Raw genomic sequence first — 22653 nt, 5'->3', positions numbered from 1 at the left:
CAGAATAGTGGGCAGACAAAGAAACTGCACAGTAAGGCTCTAGTTTCAGCTGAGAGATGGGGAAGTCTACAGGAAATGGCACCTGTCTACATGAAAGCCTTTCCTACTTTTCCTGCTATAGGGAGGAATATTTAATCACAGTCCAGCTTCAGCCAACAGACAATGCTATTAACCGCGAGGCCAAAGCCCAGACCTGACATTGCTCAGCATCACAGCCAAAAAGAGGCAACTAAAAGAGGCAAAGCAGCCGAGAGTAAGTTCGTAAGCCAATTTTGAACTGGGATGCCATCACCTATGTTGTACATTGGAGCCCAGGGCAGCAGGCTGAACCTGCTAGCGAATCTCAGCAGGCTTCCCAAATTCAGCTCAGGCATAGAGGTTTAACAAAGCACACTGCAAGCGATGTATGGCTAAAGATCTGAGTAAGGTCAGGCCAGCTCCACCACGCAGACCCAGTTTGAATCACTCCCTAGTTGGCCCATGGACAAACTAGGCAGCTTCACTATCAGGTGCATTTCCCAGATCCTGAATGACTCTTTAAATCTTTTCTGAATCATTTCCATTTACCCCATGTCTTCTTTGAAGTTCACCAGGTTGCCAATGCAGCAACAGTCCCACTAGTGAAAACATAGATGCGAGGTCACCTCCTACACATTATTTTCCTGCATATCTATGGGAAAGATCTGTGATGGATGCAATTGTATTGTTTTGCTGGGGTATTTCAATTGATGTCCTCTTTAATTATCTTGTTGAAGTTAATAGATATCAAATAATCTGTTTCAAAACATCTTTGATTAGTACTTAAGTCTTACTTTACATCAATCCTTCAGCATAAAAGTGTGCCTCTCCAGAGATATCTCTGCATATGTTTTCCTCTCCAAACTACACCACAACAAAGATATCACAGTATTTTCCCCCACCACCCAACCACATGGCTGTGATGAAGAGAATGCAGTTTAGACCCAGAGAGAAGAGTGCCAGAGGAAATAAGAGGTTCTGGGTACAACGTACAAAGCCTTGTATGTTGATGAGAGTTCCAAGTTTTGTTTCCTCCAGTAAAGTGCCTCTGTAATTGTTACCCTGATATTTATATTTTAACTTATTAAATCTGTGCCACATAATAAAATGTGCTATAAATTAAAGGCAAAGTATGAGCTTTCTCATCTGTTCCCTGCTCCATGTCAGCCTTAGGTTGTTGAATTATGGATTCTTTCCTGGTTCACCAAGCTTCCTGCTCCATTATGTCAAAAGAGAAATCGGTGAAATATTTCCTTGTTATTAACTGCTAATGTCTGATTTTTATTTTTTTATTTTTTTTAAACACAAAATACTCTGAAATTGAAATCAGAGCTGCAGCACATTAGCAGCTGTTAACACATCTCTGGTAGCTTGTCCACCAGCCATGGAGCACAGATCCCTTTTGCTCCACATCTGAGCTGCCAGGCTCTGTTTCAAAGGAAAGCACAGCTCAGCTTTCAAGTGTGCACCCATAGCAAAGCTTCCTCAGCATCAAAGGTGTGGACAGACCCTTACCAACATGTACATCAGCCTCAACATCCAGATCCCAGTGAGGTTTTTCCAGGAGCTAATCAGGATTTGCATGAAAGCAAAAAATCAAGCAAAAGGCTTGCCAGGATTTAGATGATGGATTTGAACTCCACATTATCTGTCCACTAAGCACAGATTTCCACTTGCAGATCCTGACTGGTTTTCCCCAGATTTGTGGAGATAAATAACAAGTATAAACGTTGCCCATGTTTGTGGGTGCCCCTCTCTGCTTTTTTTCTTACATCTGAAGAACAAAGCATGGTTCACATGGAACTGGTGTAGAAGAGCGGCTGGCTTGGGTGGCATCTTGGCATGGTGGCTGTCTCCACAGCTTTTGACAACTGCAGAGGCAGCACGTACTTTCAGGAAGGGAATGGTTGGCATTTGAGTGTTCCTGTAAAACCACAGAAATCCCTGCAGTATTTAAACAGAATCGGCAGAAATTTATCTGAATCTTGCATAAATTTGTCAGCTACCTGTAGGGAACTTGGGGACTATGGAAGTAAATATTAGGATATACTTGGTGATATATCAATGAGAATTTTTTACATGCCCAAACCACATACCTAGTCTGGATCCAAATTTATATCTGAGCTCTAATCAGACTGTGAAATTCCTAAATCCATGCTGCAATAGCTGCTTACCCAGGTTGTGAAACCCTTGAGCCCCTGGGCCAGAGCTCAGCAGGGTAAGTTGACTTGTTTCTCATTTTCAGTTTAAAGAGGAAGTGCAAATACATCTGACAGGGGCTTGGGAAGCTGCTGTTAATAGTTTCCTGGCTTCTGGCCCTCAGCTGATGTCAAGGTGCAGGAATGATGAGGAGAGAAAAGGAGAGAGTCTGTTCTCCACTTTGACCTGTTCTCAGCATCCAGCTTTAGGTGATAGTGACATCAAGATCTAGAAATACAGAGAAGGAGGATGAGGACTTCTTCCTTGCTGTTCCTCATCTGTTGTGTCTCTGAGCTCTGTTCCAGCAGTATGGCTGATACCAGAAGCCAAGACCGGGGGAGGTACCCTCTATAAGGTGTGGGTCTGAGCAGGGTAGCTGGGACCCGTGCCTCAATGCAGAGGAAAGATCAGCAAAATCATCAATAGCTTAATAGCTTTGTAGCAATGTTTAATATGTGAAGAAGCAATGTCCATTCCTGCGTTGCTTCTGAAGTGATCCATACCTGAGAAGTGGCAGCTTTTTTCATTGTTGTAATTGCTTAGCCAGGGAGTGTCTGAATCGATCTTCAGATTGACTAAAGCTGTTTGAAGGACAGTGTAGCTCTCCTTCAGCTGTCATTTGGCAGTTTGTATAAGGGGCCCATGATTCTTTTCTCTTCCTTTCATATTTTCACGGATCTAACTGGACAATTAAGACTGAAAATGTACAGAAAAGTGTCCAAGCTCGGAATTCAAACTGGATCTGTGTATTTAAACAGGGACCAAGCAGCTAAAATGTGCAATGCAAAACTAGCTGTATTTTCAAAAAGATACTCCTAAGCTCTAGGTATGTCATTTTTCATCTTTACTTTCAGAACAATAACACCTACATATCTCAGAAAGGGCAAAACCACACCACCTGAGATATCATGGTTGCAATTACAACACTGGGAGTTGTTGAGAAATGACATAAGAGTGAATGGGGAAAAAAGCATCAGTATCAGCAGGTGTTGTGCACAACCTAAGTCCAGGTCAGCTGCTAGTCTTGCAGCCCTGCATTCACATGTGCAGAGGTCAGAAAGAACACTAAACAGAGCAAAGGAGTCGCCAAAGTAGGTGGAATATAGTAGTGACCAGTCTCAAATTCGTTTCAGCAGTATGACTTAATACGACCTAGCAGAGACACAAACTTTGCTGGTGGTTCTGGTTATCTAGGTGAAAAAAAGGTTTTTCTGTGGCAATGGCAATAAATATGTGAAAGCAAGGTTCAAATAAATAATGGTTTGCAGTGAAGGAATCACTTTGACAGAGTACCTGTGATAAAACTGCAGCATTATCAACTGCTGATGTTAGAAGAGATACATGGGTGAAAATCAGTGTTTTAGTGATGCCACTAATTGGAACATCTGATTCTTATCTGAAAAGCCACATAGCACCAATGGGATCTCAGGACCATATGTTCATTCAGTTGCAATCTCCTATCAAATATACACGCACTATGCAGAATGACTTTTTCTTTTCCATCTCTCCAAATTCAGCTTCAGATCTGAGATGCAAGGGGTTGTTTCCTTTCCTATAACATTGCTTTCAATGGGGATCCTACAGAATAAGTGATACGCATAGTTTCTATGTACCTTATGGTCACTGAACGAGATATTTTGAGATAAGTGTCCAACTCATTAAACTCCAGTGGATTTGGTTAGAAACAACTGAAGGGAAAACAAATTATTTTGTTGAGTGCATAGGGAGTGAGAGGCAGCTGACTTGGTCTTAAATGCGCTTGTTCTGCAAGCCTAGGAAGACTGAAAGCCGATGGCTCTGAGTGCATACAGAAGTAGGCATACAGGTTAAGCTAATGCTGTTTTCTGTTAGTTTTCAGTGTAAGAATCACAGCATGGAACAAAAATAGCTGCGCCTGAATCAGCAGAAATAATGCAATTGTATCTTCAAATGAATCTGAGCAAGGGGGTGCTGTGAATCCAGGATGCAGGGTAAGGAGGAAGAACAGATTACACAGAAATTTACATTAAAGCAAATTCAACTGGCATTCCCCCAGCATCAGAGCTCTGCATCTTTCAGCACCCCGATTCAAGATGGTAATCAGGAATGTGTGGTTTTAAATTTTGAAAAGAAAATTCAGAAGGTACTTCTGTAATCAGTGTCTGATTTTAAGCATTCATATATTTATGCACAGCAGCAGTGTGGTGTTTCCAGGTAAAGTTTAATAATAACTACAAGAACAGGAGACAAAGCTGATCAAAGTGAGGCAATTATAAACACTAGCAAAGAAGCAAGGAAGTGAAAGGCTTTTTTTTTTTTCCCTTCCTTTTGGTGCATTATTGTTAAACCATAAAAAATAATAGGGAAATTCCTGCTCTCAGGGAATTTTTATGGAGAAATCTGAATATGGTCTTGAAAGAAACTCAAAGTTTAAAAAAAAAAAGGAAAAAAAGGGAGAAACCTGAGAAGTTCAAGTGCAGTAAATCAACAGGAGTTGATGATCTTCACCCAAGGGTATGGAAGGAAATGAAGTGTGAAATAGCAGAGATCTGAATTTATGCAATAAAGGACCATTCCAAGAGTCCCTGAAATCAATGGAAAGACTCTCTATACTTCTCTGAAAACTGGATCAGACCTTCCCAAATTAATTCTGAAAAACAAGGAGTACTCACAGGAAGGTGTACATCACCCTTTCAGGTCAGCTGTGGAAAGCACAGCGGGGTGGTGAAGTCTGCATCAAGTAGGATTAGCCAGATCAGGAGGAACCCAGACAGTATGGAAAGCTCTCTGTAATTACAGAGCTACATCTCAGCCAGTGCAATGCAGTTCTGTGGGAGCTGGCCCTATAATATTGGGAATGACATGTGACAGTATGAGCACCAAGCCAAATCCTGCCACCCACAAGGCATAGTAAATGCTCTCAGGATCTGACCCATCTCAGTGGCACCACTATGTTTGCATGACTACAGTCTCTTGCAGCTCGGCTTAGCTCCCTGGCTTGCTAAATGCAGTACATCTGAAAGCTGCTCTTTCTTCCCCAAAATCACTGCTGGCAATCATTTGTCACAGCTAAGGACAACATCTCCTGCTGCTTGGCGATAGGACTTCTGCACAGACGATGCCTTATGGACAACTTCAAGTTTCCAAAACAGCATGAGTGCAGAGCACAGGCCAGGATTCCCTTTTCAGACACCAAGAAGCAAACACTCCCAGCTGCCAAGGATTTTACTTTATTGTCATTTAAGTTGGCTCCTTCTGCACAACTTGCTGGCGGTCTTACAGTAGCAGGAGTTGAGTAATAATAGTATTTCCATATATGCTCACCTTCAAGCAATGCTTTAGAGGAGAGACTGCTGGGAGAACAGGATGATGATGGTTTGTATTGGCTGTTGCTTCTCTTTCTCATCAGTCTGTGATTCAAACTAGCATCAAACTACAAACTCCATCATTCACATCCCCCCCGCAGATTTTCCATGTTGGCTCCTCAGCAAGTGGGACTAGTCTACCATTCATCAGGACTTGGAGGTGCTGAGAGGGCCCTTTCATCTTGGAAACTCTGAAACAAAGTCATCCACCACCTTTTCAACAGTCCCATGACTTTACTACACAGAGGCTGGGGATTGATATATTTTTCCCGGAGAAGATTTCTCCAGGAAGTTTGCAAAACCAACACACCAGGCTTCACCCAGCTAAATACTGAACACGTCCCCTTCCTGAAACTTTCCTCATACTCAGAGAAATGTAAAACAAATAAAGGAAAGTGGAAGAAGGGTAGTATCACAGAGCTCCAAAACAACCCCCAAAGTCATCAATGTGCCATCCAAAACAACCTCTAAATGCAATGTTTATATAGTCCCTGACTGCTGAGACCCAGTGTTCTTCTTCATTTGCTTCTTTAAGAATGCAAGGTCACTCTGCTCCATACCATCCTCTTCCTTAACATTGGCCTCCACATATCCAAAGTAATCCTTTTCCTAACTTAGAGGCAGAGTCACACTGTTCTGGAGCAGGAATTCCTCTGATTTTTTGGTCATCTGAGATGATAGCAGAGGCTGGAGAATGTCATGTTTAACAGAGTCCTTTGAAAGTAGATCCCTACTTGTGGCACTTAGCTGGCATTGTTTAATTAGGTTCAAAGGAGCAATATGGTTTCTTGCCTGCTCTGTGATAAATCCTGGCAAAAAAAATGCAGCAACCAGCTCAGTCTTCAATGCAATACAATGCATCACAAAGCAACAGAACAAGAAAAGACCAGCCAAGTAATTGCATGAAAGAAATAAACCCACAGGAAAAAGGGAAAAGGGCACGAGGTGTCTGCATTAATATATTGCTCACTAAGGATATCATCCCACCTGGAAATAACGGGTGTTGTGCGAATTATCAGGTGATGTCGAGAGAGACCATGATTTATGAAGGGCTGATCTCAGCTATTCAAAGCTGTAATGCTGCATTCGGGGCTGCAGTCTGAGAGCTGGTAGAGATTGAATGTTTCCATTTTCTGACTTTCCTGGGAGCTGGGAGACTCTACTTGGAATTAATGTAAGTTGTCTTGCATTTAATTTCCTAGACTGTTTTAAAAAGTAAAAAGAAATTGTGGTATTTCTTATGGCAAATAATGCTTCTGTCAATATCTCGAGAGCCCTGAATAGGCTTTAATGGTCACAACTTGTTGAAGAGAACTGGAAAAGAAGGAAGGACTTCTCATTACTGCCCCAGTTTTTCTTTTGTGGTTGAAAATATTTTTATGAGACTATGAAATGAAAGATTGGCTATTGTCTTGTTAGTTTGGTGATGGTTTTCTACCTCATACCAAGCAAGGGTAATGAAGATTTACACCACTCGACACAATCTTATAGTTTCCAGGAGTTTTTGGACAAAATTGGTGGGCCTGTGTGATGAGTGAGAATCAGACACTTCATGAAGTCCATTGGGAATTATGATGACCTATCTGTTTTCCACACAAAACCATGATCTATTCCCAGTAGTGCCACAGCCAAGCTTCTAAGTAACCTGGCCTTGGGACAGGACTTCATAAAATATTTAAGTGTTAACACGCCTTTATAAGAAGTAGATGATCAACCAGGCAGGAACAGGAGTGTAGTTGAGTTGTGGAGGGGAGCTTACCAGTCAGTACAAGATGATGAAATATGGCATGGTGTGAAATAATGTCTCTGATGACTGGGCTCCAACAGACTCCAGAATTAATTACCTCTCTGAAGCTGAAATTCACAGGCTGAATTTTCCAGTTGCCTCCCTGCCTGTGCTTGGGTTTAGGAGACCTTATCCCAGATATGTCTTGTTTTACTTCTGGGAAGCTTTGTCTGAGAGGACAAAGGATTGTCTTTGCAGTGTACTTCTGAATCTGCAGAAATATGGCACCTGCCTTATTCCCTGGATCATAATGGAGAGTGGGGTGCAGTATGCAGTTGGTAGTTCAATACTTCCCACCTGTCAAGTGGGAAACCTGTATTCATCTACCAGGTCAGTCTTTACATCTTTAAACCTACTCATCTCACCTCCCAGAACGAAGCCCTGACCTAGGCTATCATCTACACCATGCAACAGAGATAGGCCAGAGACAGAGCAAGAGGGAGAGACTTGTCCTCCACGCTCCCCTACAAGAAACAGTCCAAGATTTCACTCACTAGCTCTTCTTGCACTAAAAAGCTGTTCAAATTCATACTGAAAACTTTCCAGGTGGGACAGCCCCAGATAGACCCACCAAGAAGATTTCCCCAAAGCCAAGGTCTTCAGGATTACAGGATCTGTAGCTGCAGGGCAGTGAGTGATGCCAAAACTTCCAGACAGTCTCTCCTGGAGCCAAGAGCCTGGAAGAGTAGATATAATCTGGGCTCAGGTCCCAGGTCCACAGCAGGGATCCTGGAAGCTTAGAGAAGCCCAACTAGAGCCAGAACTCTCCAAGTACACTGGTTCCCTGCTGCAAGGCTGTGACTCAGAGCCTGGGCAAGGGGGACAGTCCCTAAAAGGTAGGTTAACCAAGCCCAAATGCAAGCTGTCTTCTTCTGGACTTAGTTGGACCAATGCAAGCAGTATGCAAGCAGGAAGCAGGGCTTCAAGTGGTCTCTTTTACTACTTGCTGTAACAAGGAAAATCTCTGTGTCAAAAGAGCCCATATCTTTTAGAGCCATCATGTTTTGGGAGTCATGCGAAGCAGAAATTTATTAGAAATTCAAAATACTTTTTGGTTTATATCCAGCATAGACAGAAGTCGAATTTAAAAGATAAATAAATAAAAGATTGAATTGGAAAAGTAAAAAAAAATCTTTAAAATTCTGAAATACAATCTTTTGCGAGAACAGGCATGGATGGAAGGAACTAATTTGAACAAAACACTTTTTTCCCTGTATGCTTCTAAATGAACTGATATAGCACTCTAAAGGCAGAAATGTGGGTAGATTCCTTACCGGTGGGTGTGAGTGCAGCTCCACTGACTTCTGGCAGGATTTCTGCAAAGCAAGTTATTCAAGAATGAGTGTAAAACCCATCAGTTAAATAATTTGCAACTACAGTCACTGTTTTATTAGGCTATTTTAAGAAAAATAAAGAATAATTTATTTTAACTAATCGCAAATTCAAATGACTTTGCTAGAAAATGATATGCAAACAGCTCTAGTCAGCTCTAATAAGGTTTGGGAGGAAAGCCAGGCATTGATTTGCCTTGTGGAGCTCCGATATCGTGCTGGCCTTTGTGCAATGGTTGTAGGAGTCAGAGATGGAGCATGCTGGTTTTATCAGAAATCTCTGCCAGTGGAGGAGATAGATGCCTTCTGGACTAACACCCACTGGACTCTAACACACACACACAAAAGAGGAGTGTTTATTCACTTGTTCGTGGCTCTGCTGCTAAGTGGATGTGCTCACACTTACTCTGCCTGTTTTGTGAAGTCTGACATATTGTTGTGTAGACACAGCACTTGGCATGCTACAAAAAGTGGCTTTCAGATAAGGTGAGTCCTTTCCACTGAGCTGTATGTGAGTTTGGTAACTCTTCTATTCACTCAGCAAGGAAGGATTAATAATAGTGACTAAACCAAGGTGCAACCAGGCAGGCAGCTCAGACTTCCCTTTGTGTTTTTCTGTTTAAAAGATTTTCCTTCCTGTTCTTCGACAGGTCTCAACTGCAATGAAAAATTACATCTTTAATTGAAACACAGGGTCCACTAACAGAAAAGAAAGCAGATCTTGTGGGACAAACACAATACTAGGAGTTATGAGACGTTAGTTCAGGTCCTGGATCTCCTACAGCTTGCCTGTGTGACCCCTAACAATTCATCTGATACCGCTGTACTTCTATTCTGGTAAATGAGAAAAATGAATTGCAGATTTCCTTCTCTTCAGTTAATTTAGCCTACGAGACTTCTTGGATCAGCCAGTGTCTTCTGTTACCTGTAGATACAGCGCCTTCCCCAACAGGTTGCAAACTCAGGGAAGATTCCTAAGTGCTACTGTAATAATGAGTCATTTATTGCCAAGATCCCTTAACAGGTTATTGTAGATAATAAATAAGACCAAGACTGACCTTTACTGAAAGCTGTAAATTTTTTCAAGATTTAAATATCAGAGCATGACAGGACAAGAATGTCAGCTCAGCTCCCTATAGAAAGAAAGACAATTATCTCCACTTTAGAGGCTGAAAACTGAACAGGAATAATAAGTGATAGTTTCCCCATTCCCAATTCCCTATGGAGTTTCTGGGAATTAAACATAAATCTCTTTTACCGAGCTCTTACTGTTTTCTTCTTTGTGTTTCAAAACAAAAAAAGCAAAACATTTACCCTCGGTTCCAGCAAAGTCAGCATGAGATTGTGAAGTGTTTTTGGTGGGTTTTTTTTGGTTTGTTTGTTTTTTTTTTTTTTTTTCAGTTTTTCAATTAGCTTTTAAGAAACATTTATAAATTCTAAATTTGGTCATAACCATTTTCTTTTTTGGTTAAGAAAATGCTTCTGTATCAACCAAATGGCTACTCTTCTCCCATTACGAAATGAAATGGCAATTGAAAGAAATGCAGTTTAAAATCTCCTACCTTGTAACAGAATATGTGTATATTTCAATGCATGTGTACACATGTATTGATATATTCTCTAACTGTGAACTGCAAATATTTCTCAAGCATACTAAATGTTGTAAATGAGTTCAGCTCTAGCACTCTTTCCAAATACATGAATAACCCTTACAGAATAATATACAAGAATCTTGACCATATGCTTAGACTTGTCCTGTATATTAATTTCCTGAATAGGGCATCATCTCTGTCAGAGTCACAAAGCATCTTTTACACTGCTAGGTTCCACCGCACGCATTACTATAATGTGGTCAGGAACTATGAATTTTTTAGGTACCATTCAGGGGGCATTTTATATGCATATTTCATGAGAGGATGGGGTGGGCATAATATTTTTGGCAGGCACTTGTCAGGATATGGATGGGATTCAGGAGAAGATGGCTTTTGATATAAGTAGTCAACCCCACTCAATTTAAACCATGGCTCTTGGGAAGCATTTAAAACACAGAGCTTAAATGGAGCTGCACTGTAAGCAGTACAGAGCAAGTTGTCCAGAGTATGTGTGTGTGTGTAGATATATATTTATATACAGTCAGATGCTCAAGGTCAAATGCACAGAGCCAGCTATTTGGGGACTGAAACTATGAAGCATTTTGCTGAGACAACTCACTGTTCAGAGCTGCTTACCCCTGAAAGGTTGCTTGGTACCAGAAGTTTTTCTTGGGGTGAACTATGGGATCTAAGTCACTGCAATAGCACCAGTGACAAGGCGCTTCTGAACTCAGGCAGCAGATGAAGAGAAAATAATAGTGCAAGTTGCTGGTGTATTGAAGTGTAAAGTCACTTGTCTTGTACAGCTGCTTGGGACCTATCGCATCCAGACATCTTCCTTCCCAACGACCTACAAGGCTTTGAATCTTAGAAATGGTGCACACACAGCTATGTGCTTGAGCATAAGTGGAATAATCCATCTGTGCCTAGAGTCAACATCTTGTGAGCAAGACTGTGTGGAAAAAGTCTTCATGAAATAAGTTCAGTGCTTAATAATAAGAGTACCTTGTGCATGGCATCAGGCAGTCAGAGCTTGGTGATGGCCCTGAGTGAACCAAACCAGAAAGCAGACTTGTCTTCTTAAGGTACTGAGTGGAAAACAGAGAGATGGAGAGGCACACATATTACATCACAGAAATGGACGGAATGACTCCTCAGGACACTGCAAGGACACAGGATTCTCGTAATCAGGTCCACCTCAGCTCCATCATGGTCCTGTCCAGGCAGCTTCCTATCCAGCCCTAGGCACTTGGCTTTTGACCTGGCCCTGAGTAGACTCATCCTTGCTTTTTAGACCATTTACTATTCAGTCAAAAGATGGAAAGAAATGAAAAAGCTTAGCTGTCTGAATATATTACTAACAGACTTTGGAAATAAGTAATCTGTATATATTTCCAAAGTCTCTATTCATTCTTCCTAACTTTAGACACACAGTGGAGCCAAAAAAATTAGTAGCGTAATTGCCTTCAGTTCCTCTCTAATCAGGGTAAAGAGACAAGTACTAAGAGAAGCAGTACTGCTCTTAGCTGGACTGGAGGTTTTCTTTCTCTTAGGTAACTATAGTCTGTCTTTCTGCGATCGTTGCTCGTTTCAGCCATTTTGATGTTCTCCAGTCCTATCAGAAAGTACATCTTGGATACTTCGGAATATTTCTTTTGCAAATTTTCTCTCTCAAATCCTTGGATTTCTTTTCAACTTTTCTCCAGTCATCACCTTTACTTCATTTATGGTCTGGATCAAACAAAACCCTTTCCTAACTCCATTTGACCAAACCCAGTTTAAGCTTTGTTGTCAGATTCAACTGTAATTTCTGAGTGGGACAGTAATGGTTTAGCAAATCTACTTTGTCTGGTTGATTTCACAGAAAGAACTGGGTATTTAAAACTCTCCAATAGTATAAGATCAAATAAACTGTAGGTCAGTCACATACTCTTACTTTGTGGGGCAGTTTTTAACGCATTCACCCTCTAAAGATGGTGAAAGCAAGTTCATGAGCAGAGAACAGCTAAACATACCATTAAAATGGGCTGCTAAGATTAGTACTGTACCACTTCAGCTTGCTGGCAAGCACCTCCATCAGCGCCCTCCTGGGGCAGTCAGAAACCAGAAAGCATCTGCCTTGGGACCAGTCAGTCATGCTTGCATCCGATCCTGGCGCCTGTCCTGCTGAGAAAGGGGTCTTGTCTTCACTAATTTAATGATGTCACCATTAGAAAAGTGGGAAGCAGTATTTCCATGAATAATAATGTACCATGAAGGGCAATCAGTGTTCAAGAGCAACATCCTTGATCGTTGGCCAGCCAAGCAACCTAAAGAGCTCTCCTCCTCATTGCATAGGAAAATGAGTTATTGATTTGCACATTGTTACAGGGGGCAGTTCTTAATCATAATTAGGCCACTGTGAAAAGTCAAAGCATTCAAATCATGTGAGGGCTTTCACCATTGCAATCTGGCATCCATATGTTCAATGACAACTCAAGCAGACTGCTTTCATTTTTCCTTAGCTTTTTTTTTCCTCTGAAGGCTCAATATCATTTACCCCTTTAAATATGTCAGTTCTGTGTTTTTGGATATGCAGCCCCATATTGTCTTTCAGAAGGCTAAGTTAAAACACAGCACTCTATTTTGATGCACTATGCAGTAAGAAATCCTCTCTTTGAGAAAAATAAGACATGACAATCACCATTGTATTGTGAGATATTCCCACAAGCTTGCATATTTCAATCTGAATATAGGTTGCTTCAGAACCTTCCTAAGTTTCTTAAGTAAATTCTGAATAAAAGTAAGAGTAACCAAAAAATCTTTCAGCTGATTGCTAATCTCAGGCACTGAATACATCATTCAGATGTTTCCAGACATTACACAAATATTTCTAGCTGAAAGGTTTAGTGTTTATGTTCATCTTGGGCTTGGTTAAGAAAAATCAGAAAAAAAACCCTGTCTAACTACAGTCTCTTCCTCAAAGGCATCTAAAAGCAGTTGGCTTTCGGCAGTGGAGATCGATGCTTATTCCCTCTCATCATGGAAACGGAGCTATATGAGTGAAAGAGTGATGGGGGCTCATGTGCAAATAGGCTTCTGTTGGCCTGGAGTATATTTACTCTAAAAATCAGATAAGGTTTTCAAATTTTCAGATGGCCGAGGTCGGAAACCATCTTACAGTGAGAACAAAAGCAAAATACCTTGGTGGTTTAAGGGGAAGGATAATCATATTTTGAAAGGGTTGAGACTCTTCCTGACAAAAAGAACAGGATTCATTAAACACTGCAACACAGGTGGTGCTCCTTTTGTGCATTGTGGGAATGGAAGGACTTCTGGACACTGGTCCTCTCACTCTAAGGTAATATCTGAAAAAGGCTTTAGACATCATTTCCTAAACATAGAGGATTTTTTTCTACTGTCTATAAAGTGAGCCTAATGTTACTCAGTTAGATGAACAGAGCTACACCATAGGAGTTAGATGATATGAATCCCATCAATGGGGCAACCCTTAATTTCTTTTTATCAGACATATCAAGTTTTTATCCAAATCTAAAGTTTGAAGAAAACCCACATTTTTTTCTGAGAACTTGAGTACAAGGTAGAACTGAAGATGACATCAAGTATTACAGGAGAAAAATGTATCTTAGCTTGTCTGAAAAACACTGGAATACATCAAATTCATCAGTTCTGCTTTGGGTCATTCTGCCCTGAGTTTTTCAGCTTCCAAATTCCTCCTTCAGCATCCCACAGTGTACATACCCCAGGTCCCTTGCTTGCAATACTATCCAGCTTTCCTCAGCAGTGAATCCAGTCGGAACCAGGAAAACAAACATAATCTTTTTCATACACTTTTGAAAGCCACCCCAATGAGGATCTTCTGTTGCCTCTATGAGGTATATAAACAAGTCTGAGATAAAGTAATAGAAGGGATAAGAAAGCACAGATTATTAATTTATTCCGGCCTAAAGCTACAGCAATTTTATTATGTAAAAATGATAAAATGGGATGAGCACAGAGATACACTTTCAATACAAGAGACTATTTTAGTGCTCCAAAGCCTTAATTAACAATAAAGGCCTTTAAAATAGAGCCTAAAAATAAATAAATAAATAAATAAATAAATAAAATAAAGCCTAAAAGCATCTCGGAATCCATTTGGATGGGCAAAATATTACAAAATTGTCATGTTCACCTTCTGTTCCTTAGAAACTAAGAGTGGGAAGTTTCAGAAAGGTGAGAGTTTAGAGCCACTGAAGGATTGAGGAGCCTTGAACTAGTCTTAAACTTAGTCCAGCAGGCATCCTGGCAGAATCTGTTCAGAGAGTTATGCTACATGACATCTCACTAGTACGTCTCCAGCTCTTCATGTTGATGAACCTCATGACATCAACCCTCTCTCCCTGACCCTGAGAAAAAAATTGTGCTTAACATAACCTGCAAATTTTTATATTTATGGTGATACCAGCTTGGCTTGGCCAATGTCTTCATGGCTGTTTAGCAGACGACAGGTCGTGTGTTACCACAAGAGGCCCTTTACAGCACTGTATTGGGATGATAGAGGAGTTTTTTAATACAAATTGGAAGAACCACTTCTTTCATATGGCCTCAGCCTTGCAAATGCCTAAAAGATGAAGCCGAAAATGCCTTGTTCTTCTGAAATCCTTAAGCATATAACATTATGCTCTACACGGATAACCAAATGGCATTCCTCATTTCCTCATGTGAAGCCCAAGCAACCCATGGAAATGAAAGTCTGCACTTGCGTTATCCTAATGAATTGCATTTGTGAAGCCTGCTGTAGCAAATTAATTGATTTGATATGATTTAAAAGGACAAAATTTTCCACTGTCTCTTGGCATTTTACCTCAAGTCTGCCACATCCAAAAGACCCACTGAGAGCAGAGGAATTAAATGAGGGACAGCAGAACTTACTTCTCCTCTGGCTTCCCATCCCCTGCAAAACCAAGAACTATTCTGCATGGCAGCATCCCCTCTCCTACCCCCAGCCCGAAATACTATGAATAAGGACCACAGTTCTCCGTTCACTCAGGAATGCCAGATATGAAACCACAATCAAGCTACGATCTCTTCAGCACAGCATGCTCCACATGCCAATCTACATGTTTGTTGAAAAAAAATGATTCTGCTGGAATAAGTTTCTATTATAAGTTCTCACTGTATACATTTTTTGGAGTTACTGTATAATTCCTGCACCAGAACCCAATGTCTTTTCTGTTTTACAACTGCACATAAATACAACTGCCTTCCATCTAAAAAAAATAAATATTCACAATGTCTGTTCAGTTTGCCTTCTCGCAGCATCTCTCTCCCTGTGCCCAAATATAATCGCACTTTCTAACCCCAATCACTTGTGGGGGGGAGAGCTAAACAAATCTCACATTCATAAACTCAGATGACAGCCACCCTGTGCCATAGGAATAGCATTAAATTTATTGGAGTCGTTAGCACAGTACAAAGCAACTGGAGTAAACAGAGACTTCCAAAAGAGGCAAAGTTATTTGGAGCTGCTCCAGAATGCAAATGGCAGAGACATTGATAGCTGTAGCAATTATTATTTCCTTTCCTCACACCCTTTTCCTTTTTGAAATTTGGCCAAATGAGTTTCTCTGCAGAGGAGAAGGCACTGGAATCTGCTGAAAATGAGGGTGATTTCTACAGCTTCCCTCAGGTTTTTAATACAAGAATGAAAACATTTCTAGCTTACCCATCACCATGAATTCTGGGTGGGAATAGTGTTTGGCCCAGGAATACACTCGCTGGATCTTGTTTTCTTCTTGGAACTGGTGAAGCAGGTTGCCTGACCAAGTGATTTGTGGGCTAACCCTTGTCTGTGAGAAGCAAATAGGAAAAAGGCCAATTTGTCTAGAATTAATTTTTCAGTTTTTGTTTCAAATAACTGAGCTCCCACAAATATGAGCTGAAGCCAGAAAGGTGGTTTCAAGGTTAAAGCAAGAAATTGAAAAATAGGAAAATTGTTACTATTGGTAGCATTGTTCCTGCTCTTAGCAGCCTCACACCCAAACCAGAAAGCTGCTACAAGAATTGTGCAAACACTGAACAGAAAAACAGTCTCTGCCCCAAATAACACACAGTCTTATGCAAGAGACAGAAGAACTAACAAGGAAAGTACAGGGACATGGCGAGCAGTTGGTAGCCTTAATGAGGCAAAATGAAAACGACTCCAAAGTCACCTTCTTTTTCCATCTGCCTGGTTTCTTTACAGTACACTACACAGCAGACCTTTGGGTCAGGGTGTCTCTCTTTCTATGCATTTATACAGCTTCAAGCAGTGTTTCTGTTCTGAGGACAAATTTGGGAAAGCTTTCAGCAAGTTTCTAAGTGAAAGGTACTCAAATGGATAAGACAGTCAGCCTGGCCTTGTTAGTGATCTTTATTCTTGTGTTACATTCATATGTACATGGGATTGTGCCATGTGTTTTCAGTCAGCTCTCGGATGTGGGATTTTATACAGGCAGGGAAGACATGCTGGGAGGAGCAGGAGGTTTCAACAGCAAAGGGTGCTGCAGCTCATCCTCTTGACTTAACTGTTGAAATTGTTAGGTTTCTTTCGTGCTAGGAAGAGGAGGAAAGCTGGGCTAGTGTGAAAAGCTGAAAAATATATATTTTGGAAACAGACCTGAGCATGAACCAGTGGTCTGAGCACTGAATCAAGACTTGACAGAAACTGTTTAAGTTCCTAACTCTTGTTGGTATCTTTGAGGAAATTTGGCAATACATGTGCACATTCCCATGGTGTTTTGCCCTACCTGGTACTTCTGCTTATCACTGCACTCCATGGTCTTGCTTCAGCCAAGACAGCCCTAACCCAAGACCTGTTGCACAGTTAGATCCTTTCAAAGATTTCTGGGCCAGAAAAAATTGCTTCACGAATCAAAGAACTAACATGCATTTATTATCCCGTTTGTTAAGCATTATTAATTGGCATCCTAAAAATTATCCACAGCACCTCAAAATGCTTGCACACAACAGCAACATAAACATCTCATTCCTAAAACTGTCACAGAAAGTATGTGACACCACACGATCCTATAACACAGTCGCTTAATGCAACATTAACTCACAGAGCACCTTAATGGAGCACATTTTGGACATAATTGGCAACACCACAGCGTGCTTCATTACCAGCTGTGGTCTTGCTTCAAAGACTTATAAAGAACAGCCCGTTAACTCATTCCAGAATAAAAGCCAATGTTGCATAATCCAATACCTAAAGGAGTGATGCAGATGATGGAGGCAGAACAGAAGATTTCTATATCAAAAGGGTTGTCAGCACCTGAGAAGTGTCATGCACCCAACTTGTTTTATACTTTTTCCAGATTAAATTTTTATATGGGTTATGTGCCAGCAGGAGGCATTTCAACAGCAAAACGAAACTGATCTCTCCTGAAGAGATCAGCTCAGAATTCAGTTCAGCTCACCACCACCTATTGGTTTTATTCTTTTTCTAAAACTGGTTTTGAACATATTGTGGCAGGATTTGTTACTTCAAGGGTTTTCTTTTGACACAGGAATCTGCTGTTTGTAATTCTGTAAATATCTGTAATTCTGAAAGCTATTTATTAGCTAGGTAAAAGCCAGAAATTTTACCATGTGTTGTCATCTGGAGATGTCATCAGCATGTTGGCAGTCTTCTGGCACCATCCTCATGGGGTGTTGTGAGAGCTCATAACAAGTCCCACAGAAGATCACCACCTAACATGGAGAAAGACTTATGGAGGCTGATGACTAACTTCAGAGGAGATATGCCTTTCAAGCACCTATTTTTTCTCCAAGGACTATAAGGGGATCTTGTCTCAGATGCCAATGTTTACATTGTAGAGCTGTAAGGTCAGATGAAATTAACTCCAGACTTGGGGTCAGAGTGCCTCACTGTTTGCTGTATGTAACTCTGACGGGTCTCCAAAGGCTGAGAGTTACCAGCATGACAACATGGGCTCATACATGCAACCATGACATCGTTAGATAGACGCATGGGCTTCAGCATCTTAAACTCGCTCAGCAGACCCGTATCCTCCAAAGCACGCCCAAGTCTGCCCTTTTTACGTTCCCAATTTCTTGTTCCATTGTCTCCTCTAGGTAGTCCCAGTCTCCACCCTCAATAGTTTTTGTCAGTCTCAAGCTAATCTTATTTTCCCTTCAGAGCTCTTGGCCTCAGTTTTCTGGAAGTCCTCACCGTTGTGTTCCCAGATGTCCTGTTTCTCATGATCCCTAGATCTTCTCAAAATTTCCCCTCCTAGCTCCTTTACCTGTATGTCTTTTATGCCCACTTCTATCCTGTCTTCACATCATCCCCCCACTGGATCTCACACTCCATGTTTTTCCATATCTAAGATTACTGTACTAATCTGTTCTTTACCCTTAATTCAGTCCCAGATTATGTTCTTTTTTCAGATTGTTATGGTAGCCTCTTTGCCAACCCTGAATTTCACACAAACAAAACAGCAATTCCCCTCTGTCCTTCCACTCTCTCTTCTCCTACCCTCAGCTTTGCTCAAAGAAATATTAGAACTATTTTTGCTCAAACTTAAAAAAGAGATTCCAAAATTTCATTTCTAATTGGTGAAGTATGACAGTATTATAAGCACCAGAAAGCAAGGACACATAGGTCAGTCAACTTAGAAGTAGTGGTATGTAGCTTGACCAATGTATCCAACAAGCATTGCAAGTACACACACATAAACAGAGCCTGGCTTTGCTAAACAGACTTAGAAAATGTGGCTGAAAACCACCTGCCTGGCTCTAGACCTGCAGGTGTTCAAGAACTGCTTTAAAGCCACCTTTTACATACTTGTAGGAGGAACTGTTTAATCAAGCCAATACTGCAAGAAATAAACACATCCTTTAACCACTAAAAGGTGACTGTGCAGTTTGTAAAACTCACCAGCACCTTGAAACCATCTGAAATTCTGCCTTCATTGTGTTTCCCCTTCAGTAAAATAGTTGCTGAGTTAATGGGCAAGATTGCTGCCAGTCTGGGACAGCATGGTGGGAAATAGGAAAAGCTAATTGTTCAACAATAGGCAGGTCTTCAAGCTGTATCTCAGACAAGATTTCCACTGAAAATTCCACTCTGCATATTCACAATCCCCATGTGCTGTCACTCCATTCACAAGTATTAAATTCTTCACTCATATTTAAAAAAAAAACAAAACAAAACAAAGCAAAAGATTGCTTTCACAGGCAGCAACATTTTTAAACTAAGTATGCTCCGTTTTTAATGCCTAGTTCCTGTCACTAACAACTCTATACCTTACAAACCATTAAAATCTGTGAAATATATCCATTTATCCTCACTTCAAGGGAAAACTACTGCAATTAGGAGTAGAAAGGATGAGCCACAATTGTTTCCAAGTTTATCTTTACACTGGGTTGTTGTTAAGAAACTTTGTTGTGTGGCCAACAGCAGACTGGCATTCCCCCTTCCTTTCTCATTTCCAAAAGCCCATGACTCCCAGTGATAAACGACTCCCAACCACAAATGTTTGGTATTAGTGTAGGAATAACCAAGCAAAGTCTGGAAGACCCATTTATACTACAAGCTGTTCTTCAGGATTTCCATAGGGAAGGGACAATGTGGAACAAGTATGTTCCCATGCCTCAACTTCAATTTATAGTTAGAGCCAAACACGAAAAAATAAATTCCTTAAACAAACATTCCCTTATGCTGACTCCATGAAAAAAACCAAACCAAAATAAAACAAAAGAAATCAGACCAAAACAAAACCTTTACAAGATTTCAGACTGCAGCAGCCTACTGTGCTGACCATTGTCACAGAGTAGTGTAGGTTGGAAGGGACCCTTGTTGGAAGGGTGCATCAAATGCAACTTGTTGTCCAGCCTGTCAAGTTCCTACTGAATGGCCTCCCTAGCTTCCACTTATATCAGTCACTTTCCTTAGTTTAAAATTATCCATGATTTTGCTGAGGTGCTCTGTCAAACCTTCAATGTCATTAATGATGATGTTCAACAGTGTCAGTCCCAATATTGATCCCTGAAGAAAACTGCTGGCAATTGATCACCAATTGCACTTCCTGCTGATGTCAGTTGTTCCATGATCCCAGCAGTCCTGTCCGTTTCCCACCTACCTTGCCGTCCATCCATACAATTGACTTGTCTCTGAATTAAGTCATCTCATCATAGTGTCACTGCTTCCTTTGGTTCCCCATCTCTCTGTCCATCTGCCATCTCTTCTGTATTTAGATAAGCTTTCTGCAGAAGGCTCTGTCTTTATGTTCCATGCTTTTCCAGTGATATACTAGCATGTAAGTACAGCTCCTGAGGAGCAGAACAACAACAACAAAATCATAACAAAACTACTGAGTTTGGTCTTTTTTCGTATTACTTAAGGAGAACTGGGGAATAGAGCTTTGAGGTAATACAAACCAGAGCAGCAACAGTTGGTTCAGCTCATATGCAGACTTCTGAAGCTTTAGTAGTTACCAAATACTCACCTTGCTGTTTTAAAGATGCCTGGCATCCTAGGAAGTCAGGAGCTGGCTTTAAATTACTTGGGATGTCTTTAGCACTTATCTTCATACCTGTCTGTCTCAAGGCCTGACACTGAGTTGTACCAGAAGAAAGTTTGTTCATGGGGAAATTCCTGAAAGCCTGAGTAGTTGTGTGCTTGGTTACTGTCACACCCCAATAAACAAGTGAGAGCTCTGGATAGCATTGGAGGAAGAAGTCATTGCAGGAGTCCTTTGGCCAGATCAGATGATGCTCATTTGATGCTCCAGGTCCAACATGCAATTTGGGACAACATCATCTGCTCAGCCAAATTCAAAGTTCAAAGCCTATGCTATTTCCCTATCATTCTTCAGTAGTGAAAGCCTGGATCCATTTTACTTCCTGTCAAACTATCAGCACTAAGGGTCCACGTATATAACCTAAATACTGAAAGGACCCACCCTGACCCTGAGATTAACTGATACACTCTGGTCATACCCATATTATTAAATTTCCTAACCTACAAAACAAGGTGATTACATCATCTTACCTATAGCAAATGGATCACAAATACCAATGTCATGAGTCAAGAGAAGTAAAAAGGAATAATCCTACTGGTTTTACATGTCATATGTGTATGTACATATCATATAGGTATAAAACCACCAAAATCAAGAGTCACAGCTTTGAATGCACTCAGCATTGCTGATGATGCAGCTGACTTCAGCAGAGGCCATTAACTTAATGCCGAGCACTTTGCCTCAAATAAAACAGTTCAATACAACTATTTTGGGAGAAAATGCAGGTGTAGGACTTAGGCACTTTGAAAGCCTATTCTAGGCTTCATCTCTCTTCCTGTGAGAAGGAACAAACAAGATCATTTTTGATAATACTACTTTTCTACTTAGCAAGCACTATTAGGATAATAATCTATTAAAATATATAAAGAACATGAAAAGCAGAAAGCACTGGAAATGTTACCTGTTGTTGTTATTATTTTACTATATAGGTATTAATTTTGGATTTGGTCCACAGGAAATGAAATTTAGAAACACAGTTATAGTAGGCAAGACAATTTGTCCAGCTCATTCTGGGAAGTTCAAGAGTAGGAAAGTGTGAGACAACAGCTATTAAGTATTCTCTCCAATAACTTCTGAAACATAGGTGAGTTCAGGCAACTGGATCAAATTTAGTGCCTATTTTTGTGTATCAGTTGGCCGAACATCAATGTCCAGCATAACTCCTAGAAACTTAAATATCTTTTTCTTTATTAAAATGAAGCCTAAATACGTTTGTATATAAATGTGTCTAAGATAGATTTGCAAAAATAAATCAAGCCAAACCAATTAAATATCTAAAATCTAGGCTAAAAATCGATATAATGTCTAGACTTTAGTTAGGTTTTTGACATTGTCTTATACGAGCTTCCAAGAACCACTTAAAGAAACATGATTTAGATAGGATTACAGTAAACTGGGTATGCTCCTGTTCATACTCACAAAGCAGTTAGTTACAGTCACAGTCAAAGTTGAAAAGTATATCCAGTAGTTTTCCTCAGGTATCCAGTCTGGCTCTGCACAATATATTCATTAATGACGATTAATTCACTAATATATCCATTAATTCATTTGTTGACATCATCTACCTGGATTTGTGCAAAGCATTTGACACTGTCCCACACGACATCCTTGTCTCTAAATTGGAGAGACATCAATTTGATGGGTGGACCACTCGGTGGATAAAGAACTGCCTGGATGGCCGCACACAAAGAGTTGTGGTCAATGGCTCGATGTCCGGCTGGAGACCAGTAACGAGTGGTGTCCCTCAGGGATCGGTGTTGGGACCGGTCTTGTTCAACATCTTGGTCGGTGACATGGACAGTGGGATTGAGTGCGCTCTCAGCAAGTTTGCCG

Source organism: Psittacula echo (genome assembly GCF_963264785.1).
Source record: "Psittacula echo genome assembly, chromosome: 4".
Classification (NCBI taxonomy): Eukaryota; Metazoa; Chordata; class Aves; order Psittaciformes; family Psittacidae; genus Psittacula; species Psittacula echo.
This window is presented reverse-complemented; position numbering follows the sequence as displayed.